Raw genomic sequence first — 12130 nt, forward strand, 5'->3', positions numbered from 1 at the left:
TTCCCAAATCGGTGACCCTAGTTGCATCCGGGAGAGTGACACCATTCGACTCGTAAGAGAGCCGTGGGTTGTTCGAACCGAAATGAGCGACCATGCACTTGTCAACGCTAAACTTCATGGTCCATTCATTTGCCCATAATGCAATCCTGTTTAAGTTGGTCTGGAGCAACTCCCTATCGCTTTGATTCCCGACTACCTCCATTAGCTTCTCGTCATCTGTGAATTTTCTAGTAATCCCATCGATACCCCGATCGAGTTTATCGATAAAAAGTTAAAAAAGTATGAGGCCAAGGACACTTCCTTGAGGAACTGCACTTGTGACGACTGTCCAATAAGAAAATTCCCCGTTCACTGCAACCCGCTGTGACCTATCTCTTAACCACGATTCTCTTCAACTCAGCAAGTTTCCCCCAATCTCGTGTATACGCTTCAAGAGTTTACCATGTTTGATCCGATCAACTGTTTTCTGGAAATCGACATCTACATTTTAGCCCTTACCCAAAGCTTTAGTCTCGTGATTATAGAAGCAAAGGAAGTTGGTCATACATGAATTCCCCTTCCTGAACCCACGCTGATTATCCGACAATATGTTCCCACTTCACCAATTGCCTCTCCATGATAATTTCCAAAATTTTCGAAAGGGGGCTCGTTAAACTGACTCGACGGTAATTGGACACAGCCTCTCTACTACCTTTTTTAAACATCGGAACAACATTAGCAAGCTTCCAATTCCTGGGGACGACACCCTCATTAACACTACTGCTGTAAATCAGTGCGTCTGGCCCAGAAAGGTCATTATGTTTGAAACGGGTCACTGTCCATTCTTTGCCAACTTGAGAAGATTTAATTAAATCAATTCCCAAAAACCGTTACAGCTGTGAAGAGATCAGAACTGAGCTACATTACGCCACATATTGCCTGCATACAAAGGAATTTCAATACCGAGTCCCATCAGAAGCTCTGGAAAACGAACGGATGCTAAACATCCTACAGCGACCGGACTCTATCAAGAAAAAAGACTGGTGAAATTTCTGTAAAATAACCCCGAGAAAGCAAAGATAATCGGACGGGATCTAGACGAAATAGGGCGCAGCACCATTCCAGTAGAGTGTACACCAGACATCTTCAACCTGTTGCTCGTGAGTACCACGGTGCTCCCTAAAGTACCCTTCGATGCTCGTGTCGAATTTCGTACTCGCGAGCACTTGATCGACATTTAAACACCTTGTGCAAATTGCATTCAAGAATTGAAATATCCTGATGTTTTGCATTGGTATGGGGCCGTTCAAGTATTAGTATTAGTATCAGCAAATTTTTATCCATTTTTATATAACCCCCCCCCCCCGCCAGTAAAAGTCAGCAAAACTCTGACCACCACCCCCCCGTCAGCGAAATTTCGCCAGCACTGCCTCCTACCTCCTAACGCATATTGATGGGATCAGAAACGTACGCAGGAGGAGGGGGTGCATAGAGATCTCGTGCGCCCCCCCCCCCAGATGAAAAAAAAATGTTTTAATGCAAAACATACTTAAAAAAAAAAATACAATTTCGAAAGAAAATACCTTTATATATGTATAATCAACTAGCTATAATACCCGGCGTTGCCCGGGTTTTCTTCAATGAGGCTTTTTGGATCACGTGATATCTCCCTCTTTCTTTGAGAGACATACAAACCGTGTCCAAGTTGAACCAATATGGCGAGTTGCTGCGCGACTCATGAAATAAACAAATCTAGATTTGAAGAAACGTAGAAATGAATATATATTTTTTTTTTCTTTTTCAAGGGAGTATTTCGATTCCGCCCCTGAAGAGAGGGAGTTCTAGTTATTCATCTGCTTGTTTCTGCTTCATAAAATATTAATGCTGTGGAATTTCTTCGATGTACTTTATGAGCCCTTTATAGTTGAGCCTCATGAGTAAGTACTTTATAAGCATCTCATCCAAACCCCACTCTTCCCCCCTTGTCATCAAAAGTCAGCAAATCGGAACCCTACATCGATGCTGACGTAGTACTTGAATGACCCCTATGTTACATTTCCCGTAAGGGTGCTCTTTTTTTTATGATGGGTATAGGCAGTGCTCACGATGCCATTAACAGGGCTCCCACTCATCCTACGTTTCCTACTTTTTGTTAAAATGTCCTACTTTTTGTCCTACACTCGGTTCTGTTTACTTTTTTTACCAAATCCTATTTACAAAATTTGTGTAATTGGTTTTAATTGAGCAGGGAATCATCGATATATTACAAATAATATAAATGTTGTAGATTACAATTGATGATTCTGAGAAAGTAGAAATTGTATCTTTTCAAGGTTATTTGGGGGGGGGGTGTATTTGGACCATTTGTTTTATTAATTTTTCATTTGCTTTGTTTGAGGGTTCAACATGTGGAGTAGTCATTGAAAACTTCCGTCTGGATGGAAAAAATAATTTTGTATTTATTTTTCATAGTCTTCGACAGTAATCAGAAGTCATCATTGAAAATTATGGTATACATTTTGTGTATGGGTGAAACACCAGTTCGCTTTACAAAGCAGTTGGATACATAGACCTATTCTAGGTTTTGTGATTTTGACGCTACCTAATAGCATTTCATTGTCTTCTGTATTTTTAGGGCATGCAGAGCCATAAACAATGTATACAATGCTCAGCAAACAGCTAGGAATGAAAGTACTTCATTTTTCAAAAACGATTACACTGATATTGAACAGTAAAATGTAAAAAAAACCCTTTAAAAAGGGATGGCAATACAGTAAAACCATCCGGTTCACCTTGACTTATTTACATCGGAGCTAGTAATTTACACATTTTTGACACTGCGCTTTTGAAAGTGGTCTCGAGGGAGCGTCATTCTTAAAAACCTCCCAACCCTTCATAATTTGCTGTGCATTGTCGAAGAGATTTGACAGATTGGACTGTGGAACACTCCAAAAAAAAAATGTAATTCAATCTGGGGTTGCTAGTGCGCTGTTTTGGTCAAAAATTGTTTCTGTAGCCAAGTCATGTCTGTTATTTTGCTTTGACTTGAGTCAATCTTATAGGATACTGAAATAGTGCTATGGGGAAAAAAATATATTAATGAAAAAAATTTTTTTTGGATTTTTTTTTTGTTATGCTATGATTAAGTTGTCTAAGGGGGGGTACCCCTTCCCCATCCTACTTTTTCCTACTTTTATAATTTTTTGAGCGGGAGCCCGCTTTAAGAATATTTCGTATCTTTATACAATACAATACAAATACAACGCCACAACAGGCAAATTGCCCAACAAGGTGGCTGACTTAAGAACATCATGGATCCCCGAGCCATTTTTTGGAGGCCCTACCTACTACTGCTACACCACACATGCACCCCGCGGAACCCCCAACGAATCGGTACATGCGGGAATGTACGTGTAGTGAAACCTGACGTGAAGTTTTTTTTTTTTGGTTTCTTTGTAATGCTTGTTATGTGTAGTGCTGCCATCTGCTACCAGTTTTTCTAACTATGAGTGAAGTGTTATGATTGAATGGTTTATCGTTGTAGGACTGTTGCTCTCTGTGGCGAGACTTTTTAACGGGGAGATCGGCTCGCATTTGCGCCTTGAATTCGGAAACCACAGAAAACCAACTTCAGACGACCACCAGTATTGGATATTGCGAATGCTTTTCACGCTCTCAAGACACTTTGCTATATCCAGGCTCGACTGTATTTTGCAACATATTGCTACATGTGAGAAAAGGCAGTGCGATGGCAACTACAGGCTTCTACTTTTTTTCTTTGGACACAAGTTTACATTTTTATTCATGCTCGTGCTTTGTACATAAGTCTTACTGATTCCATGATTGCTCATTTTGCTTAAATTGAATGTGGTATGGACACAAAACAAGAGGGTTTCGGTGCTGCATTTCAAGCTCGTTAAAAATATGTATAAACGGTGGTTGATGACGTAACCATCATCCAAACCAGCCCTCCCCCCCTTGTCATCAAAAGTCAGCAAATCGGAAACCCCCGAAACTGGAAAAAGGTTGAATACCCCTGGTTTAGACGATTGGCCAGACTGAGGGAAAAACGGCAGGTCCTTCTTGCTGAGGATTCCGACTCTGACTATCACAAGTTCTGCGGGATCACGTATTAATTACTGTCAAAGAGTTCCTTAATAGTGGCGCAGCAGCCCCCCCCCCTCCCCTAAAAATATTTTGTACACTATCTTAATTGTTTATTAGTCGATCATATCGTTTTATCATCATCATTCCTATCATTTTGCAAATGTTCTTGATTATACGTTTTATCTTATTTGTACATATGTTATTTGTAAATTGTGAGAATGAATAAAAATTTTCCGGCACGGCCACCCCCTTTGGGGCATGAAATTGCGAAAGAGACAGAGCCTGGTCGTGCTCGGTAAAAAAGTGAGTTTGATGAGCTCCCTCTCGACAATTTGGAAATTATTATCAAAAGGCAATTAGCGAAATGGAAACGAAAATAACGTGATATCAGAAAACCAGGTTCAGGAAGGGGGAAGTCATGTGCAACCAGCCTCCTTTGCTTATGATCACGTGACTAAGGCTTTGGGAAGAGGCAAAAACACGTGGGTAATCTTTATCTTGATTTCCAGAAAACATGCGATCGTGTCGAACATGGTAAACTCTTGAAGTGATTACACGAGATTGGGATTGGGGGAAGGGGATGGAATTTGCTGAATTGGATTGACTCGTGGTTAAGAGATAGGTATCAACAGGTTATAGTGAAAGAGGAAATCTCTGACTGAACAGGCGTCACAAGTGGAGTTCCTCAAGGACGTGTCCTTGGTCCCATACTTGTTCACTTTTTACGAATAAACTCGATCAGGGTATCGACAGGATCGCTAGCAAATTCGCAGATGACATGAAGCTAATCGGGGTAGTCGGGAATCGAAGCGGTAGAGAGATGCTCCAGACGAACTTGAATATGATTGCAGCATGGGCTGATGAATGGAATGTGACCCTTAGTGTTTATAAACTCATGATCGCTCATTTTGGTTCGAACAACTCACGTTTCACTAACGAGTTGAATGTTGTCACTATACATTGGTGTACGCAAAGGGGGGGGGGGGGTTGTGGTTCTAACCCCCCCCCAAGCCGAGATTACAGTGTTATTTTGCAGGAAAAACCGTAAACTCCCCCCCTCTGAGAAGAAAAAAAGCATTTAACCCCCCCCCCTCCCCCTTGAGAAAGTTCTGCGTACGCCTATGTCACCATATATAACTAGGGTCCTGGATGTAACTAGGGTCACCGATTTGGGAATTCTCATTGACGGGCGGCTTAAGTTTTCTGAACATTGTTTAGCGGTGGTCAAAAAATCGATTAGAATGCTCAGTTTTTCCCTCAAAACGTCTCTTCCCGTTCTCTTAAAGTCATTCTTGCACTTTTCCCAGGTTTAGTTCGTCCTGCACTGGAATATTCTTTAAGGTTTTTGAGACCATACCTACAAACGGTTATAAACTTGGTTGAGGAGGTGCAGAGCTACGTGTGCTCTTGTTGGGACACGAGGCTTGAGCTATGAAGAAAGACGATTTCTTGAATATGTCGGGGGATATGCACAAGTTGGTACCCTGTCCCGCCCCTAGAGGCATATAGGAAGTGTGTCAGGGGGATAAGATCGAAGTGTTGAAATTTTGCAACGGGATGGATAGGATGGACCATGGGTAGGGATACGTAAATTTCCTATTTACGAAATAGATGCAATAAATGCGAAATTTATGAATTTCGACGAATAAATGCTAAAATTTGAATTTTGTACTACTTTTCCGTGAAATATCTATAATTTGCAATTTGGAAAGGGAAAATTAGTCACAATTTTGCTCAGTACTTGCGCCTTGCATCCTATTGCACACATATGCTTGAAAACAAATATTCTCTTGCATAAACTAGATCAACTTTTTTGCATCCTTCAGTTTTGAGAATGAAATTATAGTACGCATATTGCCGGTTCGGTTGACTTTTCTCCCATGTTCTGTAAAGCCGAGTGCACACCGGCTTAAGAAAATTATGTAATTAATCGACAATTTGGAACGATCAAACTACACATCCGCGCAAGTCTTGTGCAATAAATAGTCTTGAAATCTTTCAAGTGCCGAAATAAGATCATTTTCGGAAAAAAAAGACAGAAAAATTTTGACAAATGATTATGATGAATTGTGAAGAAGGGCATAATATTATGCTAAAGACAGCAGTAAATAAATACTCAAATAAATTTACTACACATCATCCAACTCAACGAATGAAGCCCACCAGTCAATGGATATTTTGGACTGAAGCCACCAAACAAACACTTACATCATCTTTGTACCGAATTTCACTGGAAGCCTTTTCCGAAAAATATTTTTTAAAGACTCGCAAAGTAGAGGTGAGAGAACGATCACATTAAAAAAAACAAATATTTGCAGTGGTAAACCAACAGACTTCTGGTTATGTCATGCAGACATCAGATGTAACCCCAGAATAACCCTAAACATGCGTAACTTCGGCAACATTAATATGTTAGGGTCGCGCAAAAACACACACCATGTTCCTCATTCACCAATTCGTTATATTGCGGAGTTTGACCTCGATAAACAATTCTTTGATCTCTGAGGTTTCCCATTACGAATACCTGGGCGTTATAATCTCTTCCGATCTCCGCCGGAATCGTCACGTTTGTGTGTGATTATATTTTTAATAAATGTCTACAAAAACTCTTTTTTCCTTCGTCGTAACCTGAAAAACTCTACCCGTCATGTCCGTCACCTGTGCCCCTACCAGACATATGTTCTCCCTGCTCTCTCCTATGCCTGTGAAGCCTGGGATCCCCACACGCAAACCAACATAGACAAATTAGAATCTATTAAAAATGCGTCCACCCGCTTCATTTTTAACTGTTGGTCTTCGTCTGTATCCGTATCGGAGCTCAAGCGCCAACTCAATATCCAACCGCTTTCCTCTCTTAAACTTATCTCTCGTTTAACTTTTCTTTTCGAAATCCTCCATGGGTTTCTTAATATCGACACTTCCAACATTCTAATTAAACCCTCACATTTCTCTGTTAGACTAAACCATTCCCAAAAATTACAGCCCATCTTCGCTTCAATCATTACACTTCACTCACAATTTGAAGTATAGATGGCAGCACTGAAATATCATACACAACACTAGCTACACACTCAGACTGTTAGGTGTACACACTCACTTTGTTCCAGATTCTGCCACGAAGCTGGGCTGGAAGAGATCTCGGCATAGGGATAAGTCCGGTGGCAGAGACCCTGGCGTTCATTCATTCAGCCCATCTTCGCTTCTTCAGATTGTCAAAAATTTAGCTTCTTCCCAAGAACAACCTACCACCAAATATTGTAGATTTTAGTACGATTTCCAAATTTTCCTGTTCCATCAATCGTCATTGTCGTCACACATAACTTCCGCATCCTCTTGTATAGGCCTCGGCCAAACAATATTGAATAAATAAATAAATAAATTGGTCCTTTTGCGCTAATAAAACCAAAGTCCAAATCGAAAATAATGCAATTCCTTAGGAATTTCCCAGAGGAATTTTTACGAGTGGCATGTACGGTTAAGTAATAGTAGTAGTACAGTCGAATCCCCCGTTATAACGAACACCAAGAGAACTCCAAATCACTTCGCAATAACGAAATTTCGTTATAAAGGAATTCAAGGTATTTGCATTGGCTCTATGTATACTTATCTGGAGAATTAGAATAGCGTTCGTTAAAACGAGATTTCCGCTATAACGGTATTCGTTAAAACTGGATTCGAGTGTAGTAGTAGATTTCAAAGGCGAGAAAAAAAATATTGATACTTAAACTTTTCATGGAAGCTATTAATTTAAATTAAAAATATGTCATAATTAAAAAACAGCCGCAATTAAGATGTGTCCCACAATGATAAAACGCCACACATAGTGCCGCTGTGGTGGTCGAGTGGTTATAGTGACGGACTCGCGATGCGAGGATCCGGGTTCGAACCCCACAGTGGTGGTCGGCTGAAGTTGGTTTTCTGTGGTTCCCAACTTCAAGGCGCAAATGCGAGCCGATCTCCCCGTTAAAAAGTCTCGCCACAGAGAGCAACAGTCCTACAACGATAAATCATTCAATCATAACACTTCGCTCATAGTTAGAAAAACTGGTGGCAGATGGCAGCACTACACATAACAAGCATTACAGAGAGACAAAAAAACTTCACGTCAGGTTTCACTACACGTACACGCACATTCCCGCATGTACCGATTCGTTGGGGGGTTCCGCGTGGGGGGGGGGTGTAGTAGTAGTAGGTAGGGCCTCCAAAAAAGGGCTCGGGGATCCATGATGTTCTTAAGTCAGCCACCTCGTTGGGCAATTTGCCTGTTGTGGCGTTGTATTTGTATACAATATTCTATAAATAACATAATTTATTTTTTCAAAGTAAAAATTATTTTTGAACTAAAAATCTCTGACTACACAGGAGATTATATACGTATATATATAAAACTACAATAATAAATTAACAAAGTATATCTGTATTTCTTACGACGGAAAAAAGATTAGAACGAATGGTGGAATCAAAACCTGAACCAAAATGATAAAGCAACTCAAAAAAAAACGTACATTTTCAACGTTCAATAAATGTTCCATTGTCCTTTATAATGTCAAACACTCGTCTAGGCATCGATCGAACAAGTTTTTTGGCAAAACTGCAGAGGGATATCTTGCCATGCTTTGAAGATCGCCCCGTTCAAGTTCTGAAACCACTGTTGCATTGCTTGAAATGCTTATACACTTTACGTGCCACTGTAGCCCACTTGTTTTCCCTCAGATTGAGGGCTGGAGAACATGCGGGCCAGTCCATCACTGGAATCCCGTTTGGCAAGGAACCATTCCCAGGTCGAATTTGCATTGTGGAGGTGGTGCATTGTCCTGTTGAAATTCAGCTGTGGAGACATTTTGAGATTTAAAAAATGGAATTAGATACTGATTCAGAGGTTCCCGATATGTCCGAGCATTCAGACGTTCAGATATAACAGCAAACTGCACTTTTCCGCTAGCATTGAGCGCACCCCAGATGGTTACACCACCGCCTCCTTGTGGACGCTTAAAGGCAGCTTGGGTTTCCCTTTCTGATATCATGCAAATAATATTTCCAGCCATCTCTGGACCGCGTCCAAATTAAACTTTTTTCATTACTCTAAATGACATTATGCCACTAGGAACTCCGTGACATGATATTTCACCCAACGAAGTCTTTCCTGTTTGTGATGTCTCACTAAGTTTCGGGTGAGTAAGCATTTTGCGATGGCCAGATGTATTTACGACTGTGAAGAATGAGGTGAACTGTAGATTTAGATACATCCTCGTCAGGGAAAGATGCAATTGTCCTAATCTTATCGAAGAATTACAGTCTATACCCGCGAGTACGGGCCCCCCCCCCCCTGTATTCACGGGGGTTACGTTCCGGGGGTGACCGCAAATACGGGAAATCTGCGAATAACCGAAACAGTAGGATTTTTTTTTTGTATATCTCGTTTATTGAACAGCATGAGAGGAGCAGGGTGACGCAGAGGTAGAAGGGAATGTGAAAGAAATGCACGGTTGTTGGCGATGTTTTCTGAAAGAGCATTGTCATATCTGTGTGTGTTTGCCGTTTCTTCTCTTCATCATATCATCAAGTATGTTGGAATATAATGACAAGACTTCCTCTACTAATTTTTCTGCATGTGAAGAGCGTACCATAGAGGGATCTATGTCATGAAAATAATCTATTACTGATTTGAAGCTGCGAAACACTCTTCCGCTATGTTTGTTACTCATGGTGAACTTGTCTTCTACTTCTTTACCTTGATCTTCTTCATCTGGAACAGCTTCAGTTCCAGGAGCAGTCAACTGCATTAATTGCTCCTAGGTTAATACCTCTTAATTGCTATTAATTAGCTGTTCGACTTCTATATCCATATCACTGAACCCTTCACTCTCATCTGTTTCCTAACGTCTTTCATAGTCCCTTCAGTTGGCTCTGTAGAAATGGTTGTGTCCTTTGGGGAAACCGCGAATACGGGAGGCCGGCTGTACTTACTTGGTGTGGAATCACACTATTCTGGCGTTTAGTCAGCACAGGAGGACGACCTTAGTCTTTCTACTTTACCGCACACCAACTCCGGTCATGTATCGTGATAGGCGCTATTTCCAACCAGTGGAGCTGGGTGGGAAATGAAGGCTCCGTCCATCGGTGGTCGCCCCAGTCTCGGTAGGTGTAGAACTTGCTTCTGACGTTCTATGCCTGGATTCGAACCCGTAGACCTTGACGGTAACCTTCATAGTGGAAGACGATCATCTCACCACTGCGCCACTCGGGTGCCCTCATAAGTTAGGCTAGCCCTTTATTCTTTCTGGTGACATACAGTCCCTTTAATATTTCAAGTAATTAGAAACTACTGCTCGGAATCGACAAATTGACTTTGCAATCGCTCAAAAGGACAGCTTATTCCAATGCAATTTATCACTTTCGCTTCGTTTTCGAGCTGTTAAAGATTTCTCTCTATCCATTATGAAAAAAAAACCCCGCAAAATTTTAAATTCGAGACAGAAAACTACGCAGTTGCCGATAAAATAAAACCGGGTTGTTTTTCTTGCAAAATTCAGCAATTTCATTCACAATTGGCAACATTTTCGATCGAAACTGATGATGTCTCGTGGTTATGATCCCAATTTCCCGTATTTTTATAGATCAAATATTGCCATCCCCGATCTTAATGAAACACCAGTTTCATGCGTAGTATTCGATTCCATTTGATGATTACCACTGATAATTGCATTATCTGCTAATAGAGGGGCCCGAACAATCTACCATGAGCATTTCCTTAGAACCAGCTCATGTCTCTGTCTGGGCCACCGGTCGGCTGAACCTCCTTCCAAAGATCCGACCCCAAAGGCGAAGTGGAACCTGAACCTACACTTCTACTTGAGTATCGTCAAGCTTCGCGAAACGCTGTTCGAACACGCTTTGAGTCAGACCACGTGGGACTAGAGACACCTGATACTGCGCATAACATCTTACGATGGCAACCGAGATGAGGTCACCGAACACGGTACGAGAACCGTATTCGGCGACCATTTCTTGATTAATACAAGCAGATGCCTTTTCGCACCCAAACACGGACAACACCTTGCGAGGTACCTGCGTTACGATCCAACTTATGGACGAAGAAATCTAATTCTAATCGGATATGAACCCTTCAAAAGGAGTGAACTCTGTCAACCAACCGGCAGCCGTAACCGTTATCGATGCTGTTTATGTAGGTGAGAGAGAACCCATTGACATATTGTTGCGACAACAGTGAATGACCGTAACAATACGAAAAATAAATTTTCCCCTCAACAACGGCGAAATGCCCAATTGACGCAACAATGGAAATCAACCAATAGAACGTATCCATAATTTGGATATTGTTACTGGTTTTCGATGGAGATAGGTGATTGGATGGGTGCAGAGGCGTATTTTATTGTTTTACACCTTGTGGGCTTCAAAACTTTTACCGCCCTTTACCCATTACAGTCGAATTTGTTTGACCTCTCACTCTTTCAAATGCGCCGCCCAGGGCTTGTAGCCCACTGACCCCTCCCCTGTAAATATGCCTCTCCTCTTTTGATCACTCACATGCTTTTCACAGCCTCTATGTTACTCTCTCGCTCACTATGTCACTCCTATGCTTACACACTATCTAGAGGTCACCCTTTTGATCGCTCTCCTCGTAGATCAGTGTTCTTCAACCGCTGATCAGCCCCGATTCGTATAGACGCTTCACGATAAGGGAGCTCTAGAAAAGGATGATTTTTAAATTTTCTATTCGTGTGAAAAAGAATTGTCCAATCGAGTATCGATAAATAGAGCAGACCTGCCAAGTCTCCGGATTTAGGCGGGAGACTTCGGCTTTTTCACCGTTTCTCCTGCTCTCCGGATCTGTTAGAATTTCTCCGGATTTTGGCCGAAAATTAGATTTTCCGCGAGCTTTCGCGTTGTCGTGACGTCAATGATTGCAGTCGCCGCTAGGAGAAAACACCCATAGAGGGCAGCCGTGGTCATTTCCGTCGAGCGCAGCCGTGAAAAAAATTCTTGGTGACTATATTTAAGCGACTGGCAAAGACACATGACT

This window comes from Pholcus phalangioides, unplaced genomic scaffold (assembly GCF_987345545.1).
Source record: "Pholcus phalangioides strain wild (caught in Gottingen) unplaced genomic scaffold, Ppha-v1.0 ptg000041l_1, whole genome shotgun sequence".
Classification (NCBI taxonomy): Eukaryota; Metazoa; Arthropoda; class Arachnida; order Araneae; family Pholcidae; genus Pholcus; species Pholcus phalangioides.